The sequence below is a fragment of the Podarcis gaigeae genome (genome assembly GCF_964106915.1).
Source record: "Podarcis gaigeae genome assembly, chromosome: 4".
NCBI classification, from domain to species: domain Eukaryota; kingdom Metazoa; phylum Chordata; class Lepidosauria; order Squamata; family Lacertidae; genus Podarcis; species Podarcis gaigeae.
The window spans coordinates 96,923,231-96,949,352 of record NC_139677.1 but is presented as its reverse complement, the minus strand read 5'-3'; the positions used below and the strand labels follow the sequence as shown (position 1 = coordinate 96,949,352).

The following is a 26,122-nucleotide window of genomic DNA, read 5'->3' as shown; positions in this document are numbered from 1 at the left end:
TTTTCTAAATTTGTCAGATGTAGGAAATTACTAGCCCATTGTTCTGCATTAGGCACTGCTAGTTACCTCCATTTTGAGGAAGATTAGCCATTTAGCTGTCAGAATGGCTTTTGAGTTCCAAGGTGGTTCATTTCTAATCCATTGTATAGAACGGAGATGAATTCTTATGGACGGATTTTTTTTTTAGCAGAAAAATTGTGTGTCAGATTCCTTTTAGAAATGGAATCTCTCTGTTCAACCAGGAGCTGCTGAATTGGGGAACATTCTTTCCACTTGTTGCATTAAAAGATAACTCAATCCTTCCATTTTGTAGAAGACCTGAATTTCCTAGGATTTATCAGAGATGACTATATTTTGGAATAGGCAGCTCAGCCTTCAATGTTAAGCAAGGGCATCATTAGGAGTATCAGTGATGAAACATTAGAATCTACAGAGTGGAGTTGGAAGGGACCCCAAGGGTCATCTAGTCCAACCCCCTGCAACTCAGGGATCCTGCCCCCAGCTGTCCCTGCGTGGGCTCAAACCACCAACCTTCTGGTTAACAGTCAAATGCACTGACCCATTGCGCCCCCTGAGGGAATTAAAAGAGTCCATCCCATTCTCGTTCACAAAATAATCTGTGTAACTTGTTGCTGTGCCATTTGGTAAAATAATAACACTAGACGCTGACTTCTATATTTTGGCCATCTAGCTCAGTATTGTCTTCCCTGACCACCACCAGCTCTCCAAGGTTTGGGACAAGGAGACTTTCTTCTAAATGGAGATGTCAGGATTTGAACCAGAATATGGGGACGTCACAAATGGGGAGAGTGGTCTTGCACTCAGGTCCTGCTTGCGGGCTTCCTGAAGACATCTTGAGATGCCACCATGAGAACAGGATAGTGGACTAGATGGGCTATGGGCATGATCCAGCAGCCAGCTTCCTCTTATGTTCTTAAATAAAGGAGAAGCAAGGAGAGGGCCTTCTGGCGGTTCCCTCACTGCGAGAAGTGAAGCTACAGGGAACCAGGCAGAGGGCCTTCTCGGTAGTGGCACCCTCACTGTGGAACACCCTCCCATCAGGAGGAGATGAGTGACAATGTAACATTTAGAAGACATCTGAAGGCAGTCCTGTATTTTTTATGTGTCATGTTTTATTATGCTTTATGTATGTTTTATATATGTTGGAAGCTGCTTACGGTGGCTGGAACAGCCCAGACAGATGGACGGGGTACAAATATAACAACAACAACAACAGGTGATGGCCACCAATTTAGATGGCTTTAAACAGAGATTAGACAGAGTCATGGAGAATGAGGCTCTGAATGGCTGCTAGGCTAACAGAGAACTTCCCCAAACTATGGGAAAGCAATGAACAAAAGCACAGGAATGCCAAAACAAAGGATATCATGTATAAAAATGACTTATGAAATAGCAAGGCAACTGTCCTATGCAAATTAGGCTAATTGTCATATGGTAATTTGTACCAAAAATAAATTATGATGCCTAAGAGAATAATATAATTCAGCATGCTTATTTTGTTTGTGTTTAATAGATAAAGCTTTAAAAAGTATCTCATGTTTATTTATTCCAGTACGGCACAGGTACTTGAGCTGAAATATATGAGGGTGGGGGAAAATAAAGCATCCTTAGTTTAAACTCAGAGTAGACCCACCAAGATGAAGGAACGTAAATATGACTTACATTGGGTGTCAACCATGCAGAAATTTTTATTGGGATCATTATAAAAATTTAACAACAACAGAATGTACTTCCTTTACATTGTTTACATTTGAGGTGAAAAAGAAATAAAATCAAAAGATACTGAAGCAGCTGACACACTAATAATTTAATAACTAAATAAATAAATGACCAACCTGTATTCTCTCATATACTTACTAGGGACAATCCCTTGAAAGAAACATTAATGACAACTTTGAAATGTCCAAGCTTGTCCTAATACTGTTTTCGCAATGGGCAGCCATTCATTGCCATGAATGATGATATGAAATGGGAGATTTTCACTGCCCCAAATGTTGCACCTGCCCCACTCCTGACACTAGGGTGCATTCAGACGTGAGGATCATTGCATTAGTTTTCATGGTTATAATGCTAGTGCTTCTCTCCTGTTTTCTAATGTTCCTTGCGCACTGTGATACCTGTTGCGTTATGGAACTGTGGCTTTTTGACCGATACATCCGCATAGAGCAAATAACCCCAGAATCACAGAGTTGGAAGGAAGCCTGCAGATCATCTAGTCAAGGCACGCCCAACTCCCAAGAGACTGTGATCTACTCTGTTAAAAAACTGGCAGTGATCTACCCATTCTCATTGGGGAACTGACCTGAGTTGTTGAGCTTTTTTTTAGGGAGCCAGAGTTGTTTCAGCTTTTATTAGGGAGGAAGAACCAGAGTTGTTGAGCTCTTCTCTTCTTCTGCTCAGAAGAAGAAAAAGAGTTTGGATTTGATATCCCGCTTTATCACTACCTGAAGGAGTCTCAAAGCGGCTAACAATCTCCTTTTCCCTTCCTCCCCCACAACAAACACTCGGTGAGGTGAGTGGGGCTGAGAGACTTCAGAGAAGTGTGACTGGCCCAAGGTCACCCAGCAGCTGCATGTGGAGGAGCAGGGAAGCGAACCCGGTTCACCAGATTACAAGTCCACCGCTCTTAACCACTACACCACGCTGGCTCTCAGGAGCCAAAGATCAACCACAATCGACCAGGGACACCCCACAATTGACCAGTAGATTGCGATCGACTGGTTGGAATTGCCTCATCTAGTCCCGAAATGCAGGAATATGCAGCTGGTCCTTATGGGGTTCGAACCTGTGACTTAGGTGTTATCAGCACCATGCTCTAACCAACTGAGCTATGCTGTGCTAAGTTTCATTCATACCAGTAGGATGATGCGACAACAAACACTATCGGACAACATCGCTGCTGCCCTACCCTTTCTGCACATGCATGCTTCTGCCCCCCCATGAAAACATTGGGAAAGATCCATATGCCAGTATACTTACTCAAATTTCATCACTTTACCCCCCTGATCTTCTGGCAGAAGGGACTGCAAATGGATTTTTTATGGAGTCAAATAGCACATAAATGAGCGCTGAACACGACTTACATTCCATTGGTTTTTCAAAAGCAGATTTCCCCCCGTTGTGTGAAAGGTCAAAACTTAATGCAGAAATTCACAGACAGGGAAATGGAATAAACTTCGGTGTAAATAAAGACACAGGTCCCACACTGAAAAACCACTTTTCTATAGACTCCGCCCTTGACTGCCACTCTGGCCCCGCCCATATGCAAAGCAGCCACCGCCTCTCCCATCGCCTCTCCATCGAAGTTCCTTAATGCAGAATGGAAATGGAAACTGATGGCTGAGCTGATGATGTCAGCAAATTAACAAAGGCACTCTCTTAATGAGGAAAACCTGGTCCCATTCCCATGCAAGCCACATCTTTATTATACCGCTACTAATAAAACTTCATACGCAATAAAATGTCTATGCCAAAAAGCACTTAGAAAACAAAAAGCACAACAACCTCATTTTCAGAGATTTACACATGTTCCTCAATAGCTGCGGCAGGTGGAGATATTTCAAGCCTGGAAAATGTTCGCTAACCAAAACTTTAATTAGAGCTATGATTACACTGTGGTCTGCTGTTTGTATATGTGGATGTAATCACAGAAGCTTGGGGGACTATTAGCAATCCCTAACAGTCTCTTGACTTAAGACTGCTGGTGCTCACATATTGCCGATGGAGCATCAAGTTTGGATTTGGATTTGATATCCCGCTTTATCACTACCTGAAGGAGTCTCAAAGCGGCTAACATTCTCCTTTCCCTTCCTCCCCCACAACAAACACTCTGTGAGGTGAGTGGGGCTGAGAGACTTCAAAGAAGTGTGACTGGCCCAAGGTCACCCAACAGCTGCATGTGGAGGAGCGGGGAAGCGAACCCGGTTCACCAGATTACGAGTCCACCGCTCTTAACCACTACACTCTTAACCACTACACCACACTGGCTCACTGGTGGTAATTCGCATGAGTGTCCAGGTCACCTCTAGATCTACCATTGCAGAAGGTATTTTTGTGTTATTTCAAATACAATGCCTTCCATGCACTGAGATCGTAGAATGGGATCATAGTTGAGAGGACCCACGTGGGTCACCTTTAAAGCCCTTTGTGGCTTAGGGCCCTCATATTTACGGGACCGTCGCTCCTGGTATGCTCTGCAGAGGACATTAAGGTCCATGAATAATCATAGTTTAGAGGTCCCGGGCCCTAAGGATTATCCTCTACCAGGGCCAGGGCCTTCTCAGTGATGGCTCCGACCTGGTAGAATGCTCTGTCCCATGAGACCAGGGCTCTGCAGGATTTAACTTCCGCAGGGCCTGTAAGACAGAGCTATTCCACCTGGCTTTCAATTTGAACTCAGCCTGATCTTTTATTCCCCTCCCTTCCCTCCCCCTCCCCTTTTTATGAAGATTACCCACTCTGGGATCCCACAGCTAATTCTCCCCTGGTCTCCTCACTGGCCCAAATAGGCCTAATTTAGCCAGCTAGCCCTGGTGATCATCTAATGCTTATTGGATGGATTTCCCCCCTAAATTGATTTTTGAATTCTGAATTTATTGTTATTCACGTTTTATGCTGTATTTTATGCTGTTTTTTTGTTGCATCAATTAAGTGTTTTAAATTTTTGTTAGCTGCTCTGAGCCCGGTTTTCTGAACTGGGAAGAGTGGGGTATAAATAAAAATTTATTTATTTATTTATCTATCTATCTAGTCCAACCCCCTGTAGTGCAGGAATATTTTGCCCAACGTGGGGCTCAAACCCACAGTCCTGAGGTTAAGAATCTCACACTCTACTGACTGAGCAATCCTGGTCATGTTCAGATCCAGAAAACTGATGTGTCAATGTCAGCCTCTTCCCAACCTGGTGGCCTTCCTGATGTTTGGGGCTACAATTCCCAAGGGTCATGCAGGAATCACAGCTAAAGAATCCATGAATGAGGGCCGCCCAACCTCAATTTAACAAATTTCAATGAAGGAGAGTCCACCACCTGCTGAGAGAGACCGTTCCACTGCTGAACAGCTCTTACCACCAGAAAGTTCTTCCTAATGTTTTGTCAGAATCTCTTTTCTTGTAACTTGTATCCATAGGTTTGGGTACCATCCTCTGGAGCAGCATAAAAGAGGCTCGCTCCATTTTCCATGCGACAACCTTTCAAATGATTGAAGATAACTATCACATCAACTATCCCCAGGGCTGGATTTAGGTCTGATGAGGCCCTAAGCTACTGAAGGTAATGGGGCCCTTCATATGTTGAGCTGTCCTTTGTCAACAACAAATTGTCCCTGTTTTTGTGTGTTGGGTATATGCTATATGCTAATTTATGGACCTAATAGGTATCTCAAGCTATTTGCACATGTTGCCACGCAAGCAGTCCGTGCAGAATGCAGGCACCCTATATATAGAAAGGAGCAAACCAGTGATATTTTAGGGAGCAAGCTAGCAGGCGGTGCCCATGACTTACATCATAGGAGCCTACACAACACAAAACACTGTTGCTGTATGTAGGTTTTATTTTGTTTGTTTTTTATCTTCTATTTTGGAAATGTACATCCACTTTTTTCCTTTTAAATTTTTTTGGGGCCCCCAAGAGAGTGGCCCCTAAGCTATAGCTTGTTTAGCTTATACACAATTCTGGCACTGCCCATTCCCACCCCATACATCAGCGTATGCCTGAATGTGTGTTTGGGTCATGTGTCTGTGGGCTTTCCCTTCTCCAATCCATCACAGGCTTGATTCAGAAGAGACGCACTAGCTTCACGAGCACTACAAATCCAGTCATTTCCCCATTTGAGCATGCTGAAAATGGTTCCCACCTTCCTCTTTGTCCTCTCCTTTGCCATTTTTCCTGCTGTTGTGTATTTATTGCTGCCATTTATGAGTCGCCTGGTTTTAACGAAAAATCGCCCTAGGTGCAACAAGGGAAACTTAAAGGGGGGGGGGGGAATCACAACAATTCCGTTAGGTAGGTTAAGCAGGGGACGTGGCTGGCGCTGTGGTCTAAACCACTGAGCCTCTTGGGTTTGCCAATCAGAAGGTCGGCCGTTCGAATCCCCGCAACGGGGTGAGCTCCCATTGCTCGGTCCCTGCTCCTGCCAACCTAGCAGTTTGAAAGCACGCCAAAAAGTGCAAGTAGATAAATAGGTACCACTCCGGCGGGAAGGTAAATGGTGTTTCCGTGCGCTGCTCTGGTTTCTGTGTTCCGTTGCACCAGAAGCGGCTTAGTCATGTTGGCCACCTGGAAAAAATGTCTGCGGACAAACGCCGGCTCCCTTGGCCTGTAAAGCAAGATGAGCGCTGCAACCCCAGAGTTTTCTGCGCCTGGACTTAACTGACTTACTTTTACCTTTCTAGGTTAAGCAGAGGTTGACTTGCCCAAGTAAACTCCATAGCTGAGCAGGGATTTGAACCCCAGTCTCCACAGTCTGAACCCCACCACAATATCCACTACATCCTCAGTCGCTGCAACCCATGAGAGTTGCAAGCAATACAGTGGTGCCCCGCAAGACGAACGCCTTGCAAGACGGAAAACCCGCTAGACGAAAGGGTTTTCCGTTTTGGAGGTGCTTCGCTAAACGAATTTCTCTATGGGGTTGCTTCGCAAGACGAAAAATCTTGCGAGTTCCCGCGGTTTTTTTTTGCTCCCCCCCTTTCCTAAACCGCTAAGCCGCTTATCAGCTGTTCCGCTGATAAGCCGCTTAACAGCTGATCGCTAAAAGCCGCTAGACCGCTAATAGCGCTAATCCACTAAGCTGTCAATGGGCTTGCTTCGCAAGACGAAAAAACTGCTAGATGAAGAGAATCGCGGAACGGATTCTTTTCGTCTTGCGAGGCACCACTGTACTCTCCTCCAGTGAGTCCTATAGTTCCCAATGGGACTTGATTCCCTAAAACTGGGTTTAGGATTATAGCCTGTGTTTTGTAGGCCTCTCCAGATGGGTTGTCAGCCACCCTTAAATCCCCCATAAGGCTGTAAAAGGAAATGAGGAACCCAAAATGAAGCAACATTTATAAGCTCGGTAACCCACAGGCCAGAGCGCAGCGTCTCATTCAAGAGATTGTTCTCTTTCCATCACGCTTCCAGTTACCCACTTAAAGTCTAGGCCATCAATTAAAGAACAGATAAGCGTTTGGTTCATTTTCTTTTTTCTTTTTGCATCCCAGTCACTTGAAGTCCATCAGTCCCTTCCTTTTAAAACGAAGGTGGTTTCTTGGTGAAGACAACCCTCAAGAAACAGAGCAACTCAGAACTGTAAACCAACATTTAAAAGAAGTATATATACACCCCACATATGGTTTTAACAGATGTGGTTTTAAATTACCTTTGGGGCCTAATAATGTTTACTGAATGGTCTGAATGCTTTAAAAACCTTGGCTGTTCCCTCCAGCAGATTTCAAACTGACACACAAGCGTTTGGTCCTTAAAGCCACAAAAAAAAATCCTTTCTACTGCCCACCTCTCCGCGTTCGGCGCAGCTATGCCTCAGTCGTTGACCAAGTTTGGCCAGTTATGATTTAATATCTTGCCCGCCAGTTTCCTTGCTGGAAACCGGGCAGGGGTCGGAGGCTGCTGTGCGAATAAATAAATGCTGGTAGACCACTGAGGCCCACTGGCATCGCTTCTGCCCTTGGAGTTACAGCGTTTCCAAACAATGGGAAGCTTTCCAGTTGAGGACAGCCATGGAAGGGAAAGAGAAAAACGTTGAATAATTCAAAGCCATCGCTGCTCAAGCCCGATGCAGGTTTAAAAATAGTCACAAGACACCACAGTATATAGCGTTTTCATCACAGACTTCACTTGAAGTCTTTTTTATTATTTGTTTTGACGCAAAGGCATTTGTTCGGCAGGAAAGGCCCTAGCTTGGTGCTTTGCAGGCAGAAGGTCTCAGTTGAAATCTCTGGCATCTCCTGGTAATTCTGGAGAGAGACTGCCCATCGGCATACTGAGCAAGGGTCTGACTCATTACAAGCTAATATTAAAACTAACACAGGTATTCCTTACCTAGGTCTGGTGGTGGCTCATAGGGCCGAGCCCCAAGTCTGGCTTGAATGCTGCCATGGCTTGGAAGCAGGTCTGGGGGTTAAGCAAGCGTTCACAATTCAGTTTTGGAAGCTCAAATATACAGTGGTACCTCAGGTTACAGACGCTTCAGGTTACAGACTCCGCTAACCCAGAAATAGTACCTCAGGTTAAGAACTTTACCTCAGGATGAGAACAGAAATCGTGCTCCAGCAGCGCAACGGCAGCGGGAAACCCCATTAGCTAAAGTGGTGCTTCAGCTTAAGAACAGTTTCAGGTTAAGAACGGACCTCCGGAACAAATTAAGTTCTTAACCTGAGGTACCACTGTATAAGCTAGGCGCCAAATGGCTCCTTAAACCAAGGTTGCAGTTGCCAAAACAGAATCTCTAGTTGCCATTTTGGGGCAAGACAGTTCTAAAGGCTTATTTTTCAAATGATGGACTGACAATAATTTATTTATGCCCCGCCCATCTGGCTGGGTTTCCCCAGAAACTCTGGGTGGCTCCCAACAGAATATTAAAACCACAAAACATCAAACATTAAAAACTTCCCTAAACGGGGTTGCCTTCAGATGTCTTCTAAAAGTCAGATAGCTGTTTATTTCCTTGACATCTGATGGGAGGGCGTTCCACAGGGCAAGCAGGCAGCACTACCAAGAATGCCCTATGATTAAGTCTCAGTTAAACATATGGCTAGTTCAGATGACAACCTTGAGCTAGGTTAAGAGCTTTAACAACTTAAAGAAAAGTCACCCAATCCAGGGACCGTCCACATATTGGCCTATTCCAACCTATTTTTCTTAATGCTGACCACGGACCAACCATAACGTAGGAATGATCTTCACAACTGTGAGCAGGGCAGTGGGAGAGGGAAGTGAAGACAAGCTACAACAATTAACTGGTGTTCATCACTGCTCCAGCTCTGGCTGCACTGAAAAAGTACTTTGGTTTCAGAAATTCATTCTGATTGTACAGATAAAATATAACTGATGGAATTGTACAGGATGGAGTATTAGGATCCCTAAATGATGAAAATGCCAGGCCCCATCCTGGCATCCCGGCTAATTTCGAACCCTGATTCAGATCCCAAAGTGGAAATTATGTTGTCCATCAACCACCTTTTATTCCCAAAGCTCAGTGGAGATGCCATGTTGCTGTGAGGTTTACATATTCCACGATCTCTTCATAACAGGGAGCCACTGGCGGAGGAAGGGGGTGCAGTAGGTGCGGTCGGCCCTGGGTGGCATCCCTGAGGGGGGTGACATCGCTGTCCCACCTCCCTGGGGTGCTCACCGCGGGTGGCGCCCCCCAGGACACTTGCCCCACCCCTGTGGGTGGATAGCCCTGCCCCTGAGTATATAGCTAGCTTCGCCTCTGCAGGGAGGTGTAGGTAAACAGCCCTGAAATTGCTTTGAGTGCCGCATTGCCCACAATGAAAACCACAGAAAGAATGGCTGGATCAAGACAAAGGTCCATCTCCTCCATCGTCCTGCTTGCAGGGTGGCTAAGAGACGCCCCAGGAGAAAGCCCACAAAAACAACTTGAACGCAACAGGCCCCTCCCTGTTAGCAAATCACTCCTCCATTGCTGATATGTCGCCAGAAAGCCACATGTCACTGTTTACTTTCCTGAGCTGGGAAAGTCTGAGGGCGGAAGTTACGTCTTATCTCTTCCGTTATGTCGTGCTGTTGTGCTGTGGTTCTCTCTCTCTCTGCCTGCTGCTGAAGAAGAGAGCAGATGTTATTATGCTCTGTCCTGTAAATATTGCTTAATAAATCCTTAAGACGTTTCCGAGCACAATTCAAAGTGCTGGTGTTGACCTTTAAAGCCCTAAACGGCCTCAGCCCAGTATACCTGAAGGAGCATCTCCACCCCCATCATTCTGCCCGGACCCTGAGGTCCAGCTCTGAGGGCATTCTGATGGTTCCCTCGCTGTGAGAAGCAAAGCTACAGGGAACCAGGCAGAGGGCCTTCTTGGTAGTGGCACCCACCCTGTGGAATGCCCACCCACCAGATGTCAAAGAGAACAACAACTACCAGACTTTTAGAAGACATCTGAAGGCAGCCCTGTTCAGGGAAGTTTTTAATGGGTGACATTTTAATGTATTTTTAATCTTTGTTGGAAGCTGCCCAGAATGGCTGGGGAAACCCAGCCAGATGAGTGGGGTACAAATAATAAATTTATTATTAATTATTATTATTATTATTACTTAGGATGCTCACATTCACACTTCCAGTCATCACTGTTAACTCTGCTGATTAATAGCATGCACAGGATCATCCGACCTGTGTCCATCTCCCCCGGGATGGACATCAATGAAGTGATGTCCATCAATGGGGAACGCAACACCGGACAACACCTGGAGAGGTTTGTCTCATACCGGGGCAGTGGGCCCCCCCCCAGGGTGTGTTACAAACACTCCCCCCTCTGGATCCTTAGCAACTGGTACTCAGAGGTACGTCAACAGCACAGGCAGAACGTAAGCCACCATGGCCAGTGGCCCTGGCAGCCTTCGCCTCCATGAATTTCTCTACTTCCCTTCTGCAAGTCATCCAAGTTTGTGGCCATCGCTACCTATTATGGGAGAAACGGAGAAACTCCCCGAAGTGTGGTTCTATCCTGTCCTATTTATTTATTTATTTGCACTCCACAAAATTGACAAAATAGGTAACAACTAAGTGCTGCTGAATCCAACCCAGAAATCTGGAAAGTCGCTTGAGAGATGTGTACAATTCTATATGTGCAAACTTATACATAAATGCTCATCAGGAAGTCTTTCTTTTTAAAGTGCAGGTAAGCAACTTTAACCTGTTGCAGGATCTTAGCCAGACCCAGTTGAATATAGCAGGGCATACGCAGACTTCCAGAAGCAATCAGTTGCAGGCAGGAAGGATGAAGCAGGAAAAAGACACTGCTACCAGTAACTTGTTACAGATAGGTAGCCGTGTTCTGCTACCAGTAACTTGTTACAGATAGGTAGCCGTGTTGGTCTGCCATAGTCAAAACAAAACAAAATTCCTTCCAGTAGCACCTTAAAGACCAACTAAGTCAGTTCTTGGTATGAGCTTTCGTGTGCATGCATGTATCTGAAGAAGTGTGCATGCACACGAAAGCTCATACCAAGAACTGACTTAGTTGGTCTTTAAGGTGCTACTGGAAGGATTTTTTTTTTGTTTTGACCAGTAACTTGGTTACTTAGAGGGGTTTATTATTTACAGCAGACTCCTACAAGTTACTATATACAAGATACAGACATGGATCTTAAACTCTCTCTCTTAACAAACTCCAAACGACTCTCAGAACACCACTGACCAACAAACTACAGCTGTATCCAAGGTCCCATATCTTTAGGCAGAATAACTCCCTCTGCTCAGACCTCTTGGCCTTCGGCCAACTCTTAATTGCTTTGTGAGAAGCTGCATCAAACGGCACGTAGACAAAATATCCCAACACATAGATCTTCTGTTGAAACGTAAGATATGAAGTCCCACCAAATCAAAGTATGGCACAGATCCTGCTCAGTTGGTTAGAACGTGGTGTTGATCATGCCAAGGTTGCAGGTTCAGTTCCCATAAGGGACACTTGAATATTTCTGCATTGCAGGGGGGTTGGACTAGATGATCCTTAGGATCCCTTCCAACTCTATGATTCCATGCCAAAGATCTTTTCCCTTCGAGTACACAACTTTTGTGGGTTATTTGTTCAGCCCAGGCATTTTTATGCCATAATGCAAGAGACAACTCGCGCGAAAATTTCCATTTCTGTGCAATAGACAGCTTGGCAGGTGCCAATAACCAAGGTAATAACAATGCACAAATACATTTTGTGACCATGTATACTCAGATGATGAAGATACCTTGACCCCACTCCAATCATCATGCTTGGAAACGTCAGAGCCACCTCCCTCCTAATGCTTTCTAAAAAGTTGCGATAGACTTTCAGGTCTCCTGCAAGGCAGGAATCTCATGCTTATCAGTGCCTCTGGGGAGCTGAGAGGAACGGCATGTGGAAGGCTTCAGGAAGAAGAAGAGAAGCAGCTCTCTCTTTGCAGAAACTTTAGAAGAACATTAAATCACTAAACTCTTGGATGTGGAAAAGTGTGGAGCGCAGAGACGAGAAACGGATGCGAAGGCAGGAGATCTTTCGGATAACAAAGCTTTTAAGCCTCTCGCCAATGAAATAAAAGCCGAGAACTCTCAAACTTATTTTTCTTAGCCGGAGTATATCTTGCATCTGGTGAGCTGGAGGTTTATAGCCGGGGGGCAGGGGGGGGGAGTCAGGGAGAGCAGTACCCGTGACACTGACCTGATCCACACATGGTAAGCCAAAGTGGGGGTGTATAACTCATGGAATTCTCTCCAGGCTACAAACCCTCCCCTGCTTTGCAGCCTCCTTGGGTGCTTCTGGCTGGCTACAATGTGCCCTTGAGTTCGGCTAATGCCTCTTCCTCACCTAGGTAGAGGGATGCGGGTGGCGCTGTGGGTTAAACCACAGAGCCTAGCACTTGCCAATCAGAAGGTTGGCGGTTCGAATCCCCATGACTGGGTGAGCTACCATTGCTCAGTCCCAGCTCCTGCCAACCTAGCAGTTCGAAAGCACATCAAAGTGCAAGTAGATAAATAGGTACCGCTCTGGCGGGAAGGTAAACGGCGTTTCCGTGCGCTGCTCTGATTCGCCAGAAGCGGCTTAGTCATGCTGGCCACATGACCCGGAAGCTGTACGCCGGCTCCTTTGGCTAATAAAGCGAGATGAGCGCCGCAACTCCAGAGTCAGTCATGACTGGACCTAATGGTCAGGGGTCCCTTTACCTTTACACCTGGGTGGAGGACAGAGAAGGGTGTGTGAGTCTAAGATAGCCTACATAAGATACGATAATCTTTATTGTCATTGTCCCATACAGAACAACGAAATTGAAAAAATCTACATCGGACATTCAAAAACCAACAAGCCTGCTATCCCAGCTACCCCAGCCTCGTTAACCCCCTAAAAACTCTGAGACTCCATAATTAAATACAATAATACTCCCATAGAGACTACCTTACACTGTGTTTAAAATCAAAATCGCATTTGGATAGAAACTGTTTCTCAGGTGGCTAGTCCTAGTCTTTATAACCCTGTACCTTCTTCCAGAAGGCAGAAGCTGAAAGAGATCATTTCCGGGGTGTGCACTATCCTGCGCTATCTCTGCAGCTTTCCTATGACATAAGATCATAAGAAGAGCCTGCTGGATCTGGTCCAATGGAAGGATTAAGTCCAGTCAAAGGTGACTACAGGGTTGTGGCGCTCATCTCGTTTTCAGGCCGAGGGAGCCGGCGTTTGTCCACAGACAGCTTTCCGGGTCATGTGGCCAGCAGGACTAAACCGCTTCTGGCACAACGGGACACCGTGACGGAAACCAGAGAGCACGGAAATGCTGTTTACCTTCCCACCGCTGCGGTACCCATTTATCTACTTGCACTGGCGTGCTTTCAAACTGCTAGGTTTGGACAGGGGAACGGGAGGTCATCCCGTTGCGGGGATTCGAACCACCGACCTGATCAGCAAGCCTAAAAGGCTCAGTGGTTTAGACCCCTGCACCACATGTGTCCTTTCATCCTGCTCTCACAGAAGCCAACCAGATGCTGGCAAGCAGGACCGGAGCACAAAAGCACTCTAACAAGTGTTAGAAACTCAGTTATATAAGCTCATCGCCAATTGGCACTTTAAATGCAGGTTACGGTCCCCAGAACGAAAGGTCTGGGTGCCATTTTTCCCTGTGGGTGGCCAAGAAGCTGAGGCTGCTTGCCGCTAACACTGTTAATCAACACACCAGTTTTGCGCCTGGAGTTGGCAACTGAGGGAAGGGCGGTTGGCACCCACCAGAGAGCCAGATTTGGCCTCTGGGTGACAGTAGCTGAGCCCTGTCCTATCATAACACGCCATGGCACTCTGCAGCTAAAAAATGAATCTTGCCAGCCGCAGCACATGGGATTCCTGCACTCCCAAATACACAGACTGGTAGCGTAGTACACATTTAGAAAGGCCTTCATGAAATATTCAGAGAAATGTGATGTAAGGCTAGCTACCACGGCGTGCGTGCCAATTCTGCAAAGCTTACTCAGGGTATTTTTGTTGACACAGGACTGTGGGGAAGGAAAATCAAGTCCAAGCTTGGAATCAAGCGCTCAGGACTACTGGTGCTGCTGTAATCAGAGACGCGGCTTCGGAGAATATATGGGGTTGGAAATGTTGATCAGGGGCAAGCAGGAGGCATGCTTGGCCTGATTCTTTCTGACCAGTGCACTAACTCCTGCATTAATTAGTGCACCTCAGGCCAGGTCTATGCTCTGCTAATGCCAAATCCAAGCACACTCCCCCCCCCCCCGCAAGTGTGCTGTCCACACCTTGCATTAAAAGAGGTGCAATCAAAGTGCAATCTCCTCTCCCCAGCAGAGTGCAAACAAAGCACAATCTTCGACAGCAAATCTGCTGGGCAGAAGCTGTCTCTGGTAGCAGCCCCAGTTGTTTCCAGTTTGCGCTAGGGATAAAAGAGCATATGCACAAAAAATGGACCTGTGTTAAAACAAATAAAATTGTACGGGGCTCATAAAATCTCCTAATAGCTGTGTGCCTTGCCTTCCTTTCCTCACTGCCATTCCAATTCTGTTAAGATGAATCTAAGTGTGAAGACGGACATCCCGATAATTAGAAATACATAGACAGATAATTATGAAATTATTGTGAGGTTTAATAAGTTACCGTATTTTTCGCTCTATAACACGCACCTGACCATAACACGCACATCGTTTTTAGAGGAGGAAAACAAGGGAAAAAACATTCTGAATGAAACAGTGGATGAATCATTTTTGGGCTTCATGCTGTGGCCACAGACATGTGATCTGATGGTGAATTTGGGGTGACCCAATGCAAAAATCCTGAGAATTCCTGTGGATCCATGCTTTGTAACCACGTTTTTGCACCGTTGCAGCCCCAGGCAACAGTGGGTGCGTGATTTTTTTGGTGCAGGCTGTAGCCATGGACATGCTATGTGATCTGATGGTGAATTTGGGGTGACCCAATGCAAAGATCCTGAGAATCCCTGTGGATCCATGCTTTGTAACCACGTTTTTGCACCATTGCAGCCCCAGGCAACAGTGGGTGCGTGATTTTTTTGGTGCAGGCTATAGCCATGGACATGCTATGTGATCTGATGGTGAATTTGGGGTGGCCCAATGCAAAAATCCTGAGAATCCCTGTGTATCCATGCTTTGTAACCACATTTTTGCACCATTGCAGCCCCAGGCAACAGTGGGTGCGTGATTTTTGGGGGGTAGGCTCTAGCCATGGACATGCTATGTGATCTGATGGTGAATTTGGGGTGACCCAATGCAAAGATCCTGAGGATCCATGTGGGGAGCGAAGGAAAAACAAAGAAGGGACATGAGAGGGGTGTGCAGAGAAGCAGCTGGCTAAGAATGCAGGAGAGGGATTTAACGGGAGGGAGGAAAGAAAGGCAAAAGATTCCCCCCACCCAAGCCAGCCATCTCTCTCTCTCTCTCTCTCTCTGTCTCTGTCTCTGTCTCTGTCTCTGTCTCTGTCTCTCTCTCTCTCTCTCTCTCTCTCTCCTCCCCCCTCTCTGTCTCCCTTCCCCCCTCTCTCTCCCTCTCCCCCAGCAGCACAGAGAGGAATTCCCCTCTGCTTGCCTGGAGGGGAGGGGCTTTCCCTGCTCTTTGTTCCGTTTCAGCAAACACAGCAACGAAACAGAGGAGGGTGGGCAGTAAGACCCTGAGGCAGAATGCAGGAAAGCAGCCACTTCCTCTTTTCAGGTTTCGCTTCTCTGTGCAGTGCCGCGATTTTCTTTTTGCATGATTTTTCGGCTCCAAGGACCACACATTCGCTCTATAACACGCACAGACATTTCCCCTTCCTTTTTAGGAGAAAAAATCTGCGTGTTATAGAGGGAAAAATACGGTAACTGTTTATGTTTGGACAACTTTTCTGCTGTACCTTTTTAGGAAGGGGGGAAATAATCATTTCCTTAATAACAATTTAAACTATTTATTTAACCAAAATAACAACATTACAGCATATGTATTCATGTTTGTTAACTGATGTGGTTAAACAATAAAAAAAAACAGACTAAGTTTTAGCACATCTGAAAAACCTAAAACAAATCCTTATTTCCTGATGAATAGCCTTTGGACTATAATGTAACTTAAATAGAAAACTAGCTTTAGAAAGATTTTTCCTCCGAAAGCATTTTATTTTAAAAAATTGATTTAATTTTTTAAAAATCTGATTTTTTAAATTATTATTTTAAAAAATCAGTGATTTTTATCTACCCTGACTTGGATCCAGGATGCCTCATAGACTGCCTGATCCCTTAGATCCCTGCCCAATCACTGAGGTCTTCAGGTAAGTCAATGTTAGTGATTCTTCCATTACTCAGATGCATAACTCATATCCACCAGGAATTGTGAGTTTATGAAACTCCGTTCCACTTCAGGTCAGACAGGCAACTGCCCTGCTGAACTTCGAGCACCCATTGAAAACTTTTTTTATTCCATTACCCATTTCCAATGGATTCTGATTTTGCCATTTTAACTCATTTTCATTGCCTCGAGTTTCTTGCACCCAACCGTAATGAAGTGGTATGCATGGGCGTAGCAAGGAGGGTGTGGTAGGTGCGGACCGCCCCGGATGTCCCCACTGAGGGGGTGACAAAATTGCCGAGTGGCACTCACAGCAGGGCCTGCAGCGCGCCTGAGCCACACGTCTCTCCTGGGAGTGACGCGGTGGTTTGGGTGCCCGCAGGCTCTGCACGGCCCCAAGCAGTCCGCCCATTGCCTCCCCTCAGCTGTAGGGCAGCTGAGTGGGAGGAGGCAGGCAGACCCCACAGAGGCCCCACAGTGTCCCCGCCCCCATGGGTGGCTGGCCCCTCCCCCAGGCACAGGGCACACGTGTCGCCCCAGGCTCCCTGATTGGCTTGCTGGCGGTATGCAGATTGTCAGAATGAATAAACGAACCCGGTTTGTATTTCTTTTTATGTAACCAAAGGCTGGCTTTCAGCCCTATCAACACAATCTAATTAAAGACTCTACATTACAATAGACTGATACATGCAAATTAATATGACTGTCTCTGTGAATCAGGCATCCTAAGCAGACCATCAGTAACTTCTGCTCGCCTTTGTTTGGAAGAAAGATGCCGCCGTCCTAGGAGGCAAATCTGTATTTTCTGGCTTAAAAGAACCGAACGACAAATGTAATTGTGCTTACGATAAGATCTCCACAAATGCCGTTAGAACTCTGTAATCGCTAACCAACAGACACGCTAGCCTTATGATACATATCTTTAAGAAAACTATTGTAGGAATATTCAGCCAAATTGCTCCTGATCAAATTGAGGTCATGATTATTCCACCCTCCCAAGATGGTCCCTGCAGTTTGCTGAGAAACATCAGAAATGGTCACAAACAGAGGCAGCTCTGTACTCAGTAAGTGTTCAACTGGTGGTCTTCCATGGACAGAGAATGATAAGACACTACCTTATGTTGAGTCAGTTGATGGTCCCTCTACCCCACAGGTGGGGTAGGTGGAGACCTCCAGATGTTGGTGGACTCCAATTCCCATCAGCCCTTGCCAGCATGGCCTGTGGTTGGGGATGATAGGAGTTGGAGTCCAGCAAGATCTAGAAGAAGGCAGATCCCCTGTGTTTTCAAAGTGCTGTCATACCTCGGAAGTTGAACGGAATCTGTTCCGGAAGTCCGTTTGACTTCCAAAATGTTCAGAAACCAAAGCGCAGCTGCAGAATTGTAAATCTTGGAAGCCCCACCCGATGTTCAGCTTCCGAAAACAGTTCGCAAACCGGAACAATCACTTCTTGGTTTGCGGTGTTCGGGAGCCAAAACGTTCAAGAACTAAGCCGTTTGAAAACCAAGGTACAAGGGTATTGAAAATGGCAATGCAGGAGGATCTCATACCCTCCAACATTTCTCCAGTTAAAATTGGAATGTCCTGTTCCATAATAATATTCATATTTTTATTATTTATACCCCACCCATCAGGTTGGGTTGTCCCAGCCATTCTAGGCAGCTTCCAACATATATAGAAACATAATAAAACATTAAAAACTTCCCTATACAGGACTGCCGATGTCTTCTAAAGGTTGTATAGTTACTTATCCCCTTGGCTCGGGAGTAGCATAACGCCATACCCTCCAACATTTATCCAGTGGAAATAAGGAAAGCCTAAGGGAAAGTGGGACATTATGGGATCAAATCAGAAACTGGGGCGGATTCTGTAAATCTGGGACTGTCCTTGGAAAACAGAGACACTTGGAGGGTCTGGGATTTGCTCCCCTTGTCCAAATATTTCAAGGAAAATTATTTTGCCTATTAGCACATTAACTTTAGAACGTTACGCAGGAGAGTATCTTCTTTAGAAATTCCATGGAAACTAATCTGCTAGCCTCCACCCCTTATGCAAAGATCCAATTTCTTTCTGTTTCTCTCTCCGCCCCGCTGCCCCCGCCCCCGCCTTACCTTCTCAGCATCACCCAGGTCTTTGCCATGGTGAAAACACACGTGTATATATTTTTAGAAGCATTTCATTAGAATCTTGTTCTCTCTGAAAACATATTGGTCAAAGATCCATGAATACCCAATTCACTGGGAAGTGGTGCGTGCGGTTCTGTCAAAGTGCCCAGATACGCCAATCTGTCAGCTCCAAGGCAGCAACAAAATATTTTAGCTTTTTAGCAACAATAGGCTAGCCGGGACGGATAGGCCCAAAGTGTGCAGCAGGTAGCAATCAGGCATTAAATCTGAGCCGATGTTGATTTGAACATTTCCATCACATGGAGATTTAATCAGCAAAAGGCAATTTCAATCCCTGCTTCTCCATTTTAGATATCACACATTTCAAGGCAAGTGCATGAAATGCTTTGCATACTGCTTAAACTATGCATGCTGAGTGCAAGAATCTAATCACTTTTTCACACACGTACACCCTGCACGGGTGATAAGATCTAAAGGGCAATATCAATCCATTCTCAGACCAGGTTATGTGATAAGCTGCCTCAGATGTGCTGGGTGGATGACTTCCAACATTTCTCCGATGAAAGCAGGGGCTTTCATACCCTCTAACATTTCTCCGATGAAAATATGGACGTCCTAATGGGACAAATCAGGAACCGGGACAGCTTCTGTAAATCCAAGGCCATCCCTGGAAAACAGGGGCACTTGGAGGGTCTGGGTATGTGACCCTGTTGAATTTCTTGAACCTCTCAGCTGGCATTTGATACCAGGGAGCCAGCGTGGTGGGACTGTTGGACAGGTGAGGCCCAGTTGTAAAAGGTAAAGGTAAAGGTACCCCTGCCCGTACGGGCCAGTCTTGACAGACTCTGGGGTTGTGCGCCCATCTCACTTAAGAGGCCAGGGGCCAGCGCTGTCTGGAGACACTTCCGGGTCACGTGGCCAGCGTGACATCGCTGCTCTGGCGAGCCAGAGCCGCACACGGAAACGCCGTTTACCTTCCCGCTGGTAAGCGGTCAATATTTATCTACTTGCACCCGGAGGTGCTTTCGAACTGCTAGGTTGGCAGGCGCTGGGACCGAGCAGCGGGAGCGCACCCCGCCGCAGGGATTCGAACCGCCGACCTTTCGATCGGCAAGTCCTAGGCGCTGAGGCTTTAACCCACAGCGCCACCTGCGTCGAGGCCCAGTTGACCAGGGTTCAAATCCTCAGTCAGCCATGAAGCTCACTGAATAATCTCAACTCGGTCATGGTCTCTCAGCCTAACCTACCTCACAGGGATGTTGTGAGGGGGAAATGGAGGGGGATGGGGATAGAGAACTATATTCCCCACCTTGAGTCCAACAACCAGTATTAGAAACTCAGATACATATACGCCAGGTGCCAAATGGCTCCTTAAACCAAGGTTGCAGTCATCAAAACTGAATGTCTAATTACCATTTGGAGGCAAGGCAGCTCTCAAGTCTTATTTTTCAAATAACAGACTGACTGTGATTGATTCTCTGTTCAACATCTGGCTAGTTCAGATGACAACCATGAGCTGGGTTAAGAGCTTTGAGAAGAAACGTTACTTGATCCATTGCCGGTACACATCTACACTGGCCTATTCCGACCTCTTTTCCCAAAAGGCTGCACAGAAAAGACGTTTTGGTTCCTGAAATGCATTGGGCAGGTAAAATATAACAGATAGAATTCTGCAGGATAGGGTATGAGTGTGTGAAAACAGCCGGGATCCAATGATCCCCAGACGGTGGAAATGTCAGGCCCCATCCTGGAGCCTAGGCATCTTCATTTGGTTGCAAGTGGTCGAAAGGCAGGTGCAAAATGCGCCTTGCGCCTGGCTAATTCCGAATACTGCCAACAACATCTGGAGGGTGGCAGGTTAGCCACACCTGTCCTATCTTGTTCCATCCTGGTTCAAAGCCTGGAGGTACTGGGCAACAGGATCCCCTGATCTGACGGTGCTACTGAGGAGTAAGAAGCCTGTGGGTTTCAACAAGACAAAGACTGAAGGCTCCATCTCATCTGACCGATGCCAATGCTATCGAAGCATTTTGGGATTAAGCGACTTAAAGCAACATTGATCTGAAATCCCTAATAGGAAGCCACTTGTGTCATTCACTGTGCATCTCGCCAAACACCCCCTACCTTTCGTTTTCCTTACTGTGGCACTTGCAACGTTAGATCTGGAGACATCAAGTTACATAAGATCTTAGCTGTGCTCTGTGGTCAGGACGTGATTCTGTCAGAAAACGAACCACTGGAGCAGAAAAGTGAACAAAACTGGATTTGACTTTCCCTGGGATAAAAAAAAATAACAATAAAAGGAGAGAGGGAGAGAGAAGACGACCTTTCGTTATTTAAGCATCTTCCTCCTTTTAGAAGTGGGACCAGAGTTCACTGCACTGTTGCACTCCTGGGTAGCAGAATTCATGTGAATGGGGGATCACATAAAACAAAAGAGCACAAGTATTTTAATTGAAATACTGCTGGGGGAAAGAGATGGGTTTCTCTTGTTATACATGCCAGGGGAGCGGGGGGACATAAAGAAATATCAGGTCCCAATTAGTCTCTTGAAACAGCACAAAGAAAGAATGGCAGTCCCCTAGGGTGGGCAAAGAAATTCAATTCAATTTGCATTCAAAGTTGAGCGTACCTGATATGCCCTTTCTGAAAACATGGTTTTGGGTTTCTGAGAACCAAAGCACAGCCACTCTTCTCTGAATCTGCACTTTTCGGAATTTTGCAGTGTCAGCCAAGCAATGTGTACAAAAACACATATGCAGGGATAAACTGTGCACAGTCACGCACATCTTAGGGGAAACTGCATACACAAATGTATCTCGTTAGGAGAAATTGTTTACACCTCCCCAAAAAAGTGTGTATTGGGCAAAAGCAACATGCAAAATATGTGCGTTAGGAAAAATTCACCCCAAACTGCTGGTGGGTTTTCAAGAGGGCTCTCGAAAATAAATAAATTGCAAAGTGGTGTGGAAATGTGGAGAGCCGAACCTAAAAATGGGGAAAATGAGAAACCCAAACTGACTGATTTTTCACTCCTAGCTTCTGCCTCAAAACTCGGTTCCCTAAAAAAAGGCGAAGCATAGCATGTGCTAGCAATATAGCAGAATATCCAAGTGCTATTTCTCTGAAACACACACACACACTTAACCTCAGTAATCCCAGAAACCAGACAAGTACGGTAATCCCAGCTATCTTTCCAATTTTTTTTACTCAATGGCACGCATATACACACAGGACATTTTTGCCTCTTCCAGTAAATCTGCCACAGTCTTCATCGGCTCCAACGGACTCTGAGATTGCACATTTGTCAAAGGAGAAGCATATTTTCTCAACCCCTTCCCCTACAGAGACACCCCACCCCCCAAATATATTGGGGTGTGTGTGATGGAGGTTGCAAAAAGAGAGAAGTGAAATGCAGAAAGGTGGTTTGGCAGTTGTGAGAGACTCCCTGTAGAATTCCTTGACTGAGTGGTTCTCCTGTTACAGCTAGTTTTCAAGGGAAACAGGTTGCAAACAGAAACACACACACACAACTACAGTGCGTTCATGCACACGGAAACATGTGGCAGTGCACCAGTCTCTCTCTCTCATAGAAGCAGCACACACCCAAGCGTTGAGCATGCCTCCGTATAGGTGACTGAAGAAAGCCTTCTTTAGCAAATGCCAAAGAACCTCAGCCCACTTTCAACACACATAGCTGCTGAAAAGAAACCCAGGCGCGGGGGTTTTCCTGCCCAAACAGCCTTTTCCTCAAAGGGGGATTGTGGCAGCAGGGAAGCCTTAATGGCCCCAAGCAGTCTGAGCCAGGGAGAAATTATCCGGCAGGCTTGCGGCAAGAGCCTTGGCTCTAGCACGCTGACCGGGGAAGAAGGCAGAAGCGAGAGTGGTCTCTCTTTATTATAGGTACAGATTTCTCTCTCTCTCTCTCTCTCTCTCTCTCTCTCTCTGTGTGTGTGAAAATTCTAAAAGAATAATCTATCCAGCCTTGCGGATTCTAATCTTCAATCTCTGCCACAACGCAAGGTTTTCAGGAATGGTGAACCTCCCCCTTTAAGTTCTGCCTAGCATGCAGAGAGAGAGAGAGAAATTACTACCTAGAGCATGCTGGCTCTTTCCTCAAAGCCTGCAAAAGTAGATACAGGCTGTGAAATGGGGAAAAGCACAGGTATCTCTGGCCCTGGAAAGGCCAGTGAAATAAATTAAACGGAGACAAATTACTCGAGTCCATAACTAATCAGCCAGGCTGCCCCAAACCTAATGCTGCCCTGGGAACTAATGTATTCTCTCTTGGATGCATTTTTTCCACCTTGCCCTTGGTTCAGAATGCTTCCCAGGTCCAGAGGAAGACACAGCGGGAGTATGTATCGGGCACACATCCTAGCTTCCATTTGTGGTTGCACCTAACATGGCAAGAGCACATGAAGCGTGATAATGTGCCTCGGATGAAGGACATTTTCTTAAAAGAACAAGGGGTCATTCTTCTCTGCCATTGTTCACAGCATTCTGAACCTCCCAAAAGTGAGTTGCATTAATGGGCCAACCAAGCAGATCAGTATGGATATGGAACGAGTTAGACCTCCCTTGCTCTTGCCGTGAGACGGCGTCTAGTCAAAGAGGAAGGAATGTGCAACCAAGACCTAACTCATCAAATGCCCAAAGCCAGCTGGTAGCCCAAGATCATTAAAGTTTGTGTGTGCATTGAAAAAGAACACATTCAAATTAACAGCTGTTGATTTGTTTGTTCCTTAAAACACATCTTTTAAAAAAAGAAAACCACCCAAAAATAAATAAATCAGCTTTTCTAGAAGGCCAGGACTATATATTTCTAGAAAGTCTCAGCCACCTGAGCAAATCTGCTTCGCAGCTACAGAAGAGGACAAGACATACCACAGGAATGCTGAACCCCCTGTCTCAAAAAAGCAAACTCTTTCTCAGCATGGTTGACAGCATAACACAATGGTTGCAACGTATGACAGATGTGTTGTTCTGGAAGCGATTCTTTCAGCACATTCTTTTCTTCAGTGCTACACAAGTTCAAAAACAGACACTTTATACCTTCTGAAATCCAAGGTATCTAAACCCACTCCCCCTGCCAAAAAATATGCACATGTGTGTGTGCATGAACGCAATACTAAAACAGGCAATGCAATGCAGGACGTGTTATTTGGGTGTCTGCCTATGCATTCCTCTCTCTATATATTCCAAATTTCAACGTGCACCTAGCAACATCACTCCCTGAGACACACACAGCAACACCTTCAGAAGCAAAACCCTATACATGTCTGCTCAGAAGCAAATCCCAGAGTTCAAGGGGTTTAGGGTCTCCCAGTGCTAACTTGGCTGCCAAGAATGGGAAGGAAAGTGCTTAGAAATATAATTAGCAGGAGGGCAGATTTCCTTCCTTGCTTTGGAGCTGGAACTCCGAAAACTTCTCCCCAGTCTTTAAAACAGCAACAACGACCCTCTCTCTCTCTCTTTTTTAAAGCAGGCATGGATTTCCCTTAGAAAGAAGTCCCACTGAATTGAATGGGACTTGCACCCTGGTAAAAGTATGCATAGCTCCTCAAAGATGCAGATGTAAACAGACCCACAGAAGACCAAAGGAGGAGGAGGGAGGAATAGCAGGTGACCCCCCCCCCCCACACACCCCATTTCTAATTTTCAGCCTGTGGTTCTGAAATAACTTATTGATCTATTGGGAAAAAACTCCTCCCCCCCCTACCTCCCTAAATCTCCTCCTCCCACATATCTAGCAGCAGAACTGAGGGCAGGATCTCTCTCTCTCTGCCCCCCCCCCCTCCAAAGAATGACTGGAAAGAGAAAGGGGGTCACGCAGGCTTTTGCCACAAGCTTTCCAGCACAGAGAAGGTCTGTCCCTAGTTTACACGGCGAGGGATCCGCCGACCCTCGGGCAATGCTATTCAACCCGAGGAAGCTGAACGGATTCGCGTCTGCAATCTCTTAAAAAATAATAATAGCGGGGGTTGAAAAGCAGAGAACCAAGCCGTTGCAAAAATAGGCAGGGAGGGGTGTCTTTGCTTATGGGGTAAATCGCCCTTCTCTCGCCTATGCGAGTAAAAAAATGCCCAGACGTCCATATATATATATATGGGTGTATGGAAGAGATGGATTTTCTTCCAACTGTATTGCAGCACGAAACGAACCGGGCCCAAAGGGTGGGAAAGGCAGCTGGCGATCGCGAGAGAGCCGTGCAGATCTCTCTAAATCCTGACTCGGGTGGGGGTGGGGAGGAAAAGAGGACAGCGCCAGGGAGGTAACGGGGTGGGGGGGTGGGGAGGCAGCAGGGAGGGGACCTTCGAGGAGGAGGAGGAGGAGGAGGAGGAGGAGGAGGAGGAAGAGGAAGATCATCACCATAAAAAAGCCCTTTTGGCGCTTACCATTTCTGCAGGGCTCGCCGTCCGCTCCGCCTGCGCGTTCCGATCTGCCCAGCAGCTGGATCCCAAGCCGGGAGGGTGCTGTGCGGATCGCGCTAAATCAAGCCCGGAAACGGCCGCGGCTCATCCTAAAACCAGGCGGGATCAGCCATGCAGAGACCAACCCATGAAAAACGCCAAATCCCCAAATCAAAAGGAAGCGCCCCGTTCCCCGTTCTCAGCAGCAGATTTCTCTCTCCGCCAAGCGAGGTGAAAATGATGATCAGGACGCGCACATCTCTTTTCTTCTCTCTCTCTCTCTCTGCTTTCCAATGTCCAGGCTTCCCAGCAAGCTGCAATCCCACCAAAAAACGCCTCGCGTGCCTTTCTCCTCCTCCTCCTCTTCTGCTTCTCTCGCTCTCTTCCTTCTCTCGCCTTCTGGCTCTCTTATACACACAGAGACACACACACACTCACACGCAGGCAGGCAGGCAGGCGCAGGAGGGGCGAAGCGAGCGCGGCGCACTCAGCCAGGCAGGTTGCATGAATGGGAGCGCACGAGCCAATCCTCCGCTTGCCTGCGAACGGGAGAGCCACCCGGACGCTTGCAAGCTGGTCTGCACCATTCGCGCGCCGGGGAGGGGCGCGGGGGGGGGGGCGGGCGGGCAAGGGGAGCAGCCAGCTCGGCTCAGGTGAGCCTGCCCCCTTTCCCATCGCCCGGGCGCACCCGGCGCTCCTGCGTTGGATGAGGCTTTCGTGGGGAGGGGGGCATAGATCTGGGATCAGGGGTGCCCCAAATATTGGGGCCCCCAGGTAAGCCCTGCCCCATATAACTGATCACAAGACAAACGCACCATTTGAATGGCAGTGCCCATCAACTTTGGTTGGAGAGGGAGGGAAGGCGCCTCATTTTATTAGGGGGTGGTGAAGGGACCTCGGCCATTAGGAGTTGGTTCTTATGTCTTGGATCGTTCCTAGAGCCATCTCTGTTTGGGAACAATGTGGGGACCCTGCAAGGTGCCTTTTAAAATCTTCCCCCCTATCGCTCTCTCCTCCTGTCCCGCTGTAGACGTGACAACCATCAGGAACAGAGGGCGCCCAATGTGCACACAAACACGTGCATCACATCCA

General features: G+C 46.7%; 1 protein-coding gene across 13 annotated transcripts in view; it reads right to left on the bottom strand.

Moving 5' to 3' along the window:
• TENM4 (teneurin transmembrane protein 4) overlaps window positions 1–25,575 on the bottom strand; it is a 650,537-nt gene extending 624,962 nt beyond the window's left edge. For all 13 annotated transcript variants that reach the window (XM_083735741.1, XM_083735748.1, XM_083735749.1 and 10 more), the window contains exon 1: window positions 25,016–25,575. The gene's annotated coding sequence lies outside the window, so the exon portion shown is untranslated. The remainder of the gene's footprint in view (window positions 1–25,015) is intronic.
• Window positions 25,576–26,122: the final 547 nt, after the last annotated feature.